The following is a 2,236-nucleotide window of genomic DNA, read 5'->3' on the forward strand; positions in this document are numbered from 1 at the left end:
CATGTGGAATCCATATGTGCAGAGTAGAATTGCTCCATAGTGTTTTCAAGCACTTCCTTGAAGAAGCAGATTGTCACCTTGAAGAAGCAGATTGTCACCTTGAAGAAGCAGATTGTCAGGTCTGCTTCTATATGTGACTTTAAGTTGGTTCCAATGGTCAACCTTTGAGCAAGTAATTGAGTGCTTAACCATACGCATCATCCAGGGACTAATACAATAAAATATAGTGACCCCTCCTTGGGTTTCTGAGGCAGTATCTCTATGGAAGTAGATTGCCCAATCTTTCTTCCGAGGAGTGGCTGGTGGGTTTGAACCACCAGCCTTCCAGTTAGCAGTCAAATGTCTTAGACACTATGCCACCAGAGCTCCTATGTTACAATATAGCATAAAATAATATATATTAAAATGTAATGTAGTGTAGTGTAGTGTAAGGCCTATATATCTGCCAAAAATGTTCTTCTCAGTTTTCTGCTTGGCTAACATCCTACTTGCTTCTAGATTTTCCACTCAAAGGTCCCTTACCACAGGTAATCATACAAAGAATCATTTTCACTTTCTAATTTACCTACCCTGCATTATTTTACTTCATAATAATAATCACTATACATCATTGACCAATTTAGTCAAGTCTATTAACTGTCATGCTCAATAACACATATCCTAGAATAATATTTAACAGCAAGGATTTTTAAAATCCATTTTTACTGATTTTCCCAGTGCCTCCAAGAACACCTGGCATCAAATAATGTGTCAGTAATGTTTGTTGAATGGAAAAAAAAAGTCTCAAGGAATTTGTAGAGATATATGTTTCCTTAGGAAAAGGTTTAGGATTAGAGGCAAGGAAGGCTAGTCAGTTTCAGAATCAAGGAGAAGACAGAGCATTTGAGATTCCATGAAATTCTCAGATAACAGCCACTAGATTCATAGGTAATATATGGAGATTAATTAATTAAAAATGTTTAAATTTCAAGATATGCTAAACAGCAGCATATTTTATGGCTAAATTTACATTGTCCTTTTCTCTTTTCCAATAGTTTCATCAGTTACATGGGACCAGGAAACCAAACAGGTGTTTCAAAATTCATCCTTTTGGGGCTCTCAGATGAGGCAGAGCTGCAGCCCCTCCTCTTTGGGCTGTTCTTCTCCATGTACCTTGTCACTTTCACTGGGAACCTGCTCATCATCTTGGCCATCATCATAGACTCCCCCCTCCACACACCCATGTACTACTTTCTCCCCAACCTCTCATTTGCAGATGTCTGTTTCACCTCCACCATTGTCCCAAAGATGCTGCTGAACATTCACATGCAGAATACTTATTACCTATGAAGGCTGCATCACCCAGATGCATTTTTTCTTGCTTTTTGGAATATTAGACAACTTCCTCTTGACAGTAATGACCTATGATCAGTTTGTAGTCATTTGTCATCCCCTGCACTACCCTGTCAGCATGAACCCCAACTTCTGTGGCCTCTTGATTCTGGCATTCTGGTTATTGAGTGTTCTGAACTCTCTATTAAGTAGCTTAATGGTTTTGTGACTGTCTTTTTGTACAGGGTTGGAAATACCCCACTACTTCTGTGAACTTAATCAGATAATCCAATTTGCTTGTTCTGACACCTTTTTCAATGACTTAGTGATGTATTTTGCAATTGGACTTTTGGAAGTTATTCCACTCACTGGAATACTTCTCTCATACACTAAAATTGTGTCTTCTATTTTGAGAATTTCATCAGTTGGGGGCAAATATAAAGCCTTTTCCACTTGTGGGTCTCACCTCTCAGTTGTTTCCTTGTTCTGTGGTACAGGTCTTGGAGTTTATCTTAGTTCTGTTGCTACACAAAACTCCAGGGGAAGTGCAATAGCCTCAGTGATGTACACTGTGGTCACTCCCATGCTGAACCCCTTTATCTACGTCTTAGAAACAAGGACATGAAGCAGGCTTTAAGAAAACTTTTCAGCTGAGAAACATTCTCTATGTAATAGAATCATGTTTCTCAAGATAAGAGAGTTGCTCATGAGTAATAGAATTCAAAATCATGAAAATCTAAACCATAATACTTTCATCAGTTCATAAATCTGCATTCTACCAGAATTCAATTTTTTTGAGTTTTATAAATTGTAAGTAGTTGTTTCTTTTGCATTTCTTTCAAAAACTTCTTTTTTTAAAGGAAATTCTTCCTTACAATAGGCAATCTCTTCAGGGTCACTGTAGATGATTCATTATGAAACAGGT

The 2,236-nt window shown here is 37.7% G+C and overlaps 1 pseudogene; it reads left to right on the top strand.

Annotated features, from left to right (window-relative positions):
• Nucleotides 1-1,047: 1,047 nt before the first annotated feature.
• On the top strand, nucleotides 1,048-1,965 carry LOC103212962 (annotated as a pseudogene).
• The last annotated feature ends 271 nt before the right edge of the window (nucleotides 1,966-2,236 follow it).

Source organism: Orycteropus afer, unplaced genomic scaffold, assembly GCF_000298275.1.
Source record: "Orycteropus afer afer isolate SDZICR_OR568_19922 unplaced genomic scaffold, OryAfe1.0 scaffold01178, whole genome shotgun sequence".
In the NCBI taxonomy this organism is placed as follows: Eukaryota; Metazoa; Chordata; class Mammalia; order Tubulidentata; family Orycteropodidae; genus Orycteropus; species Orycteropus afer.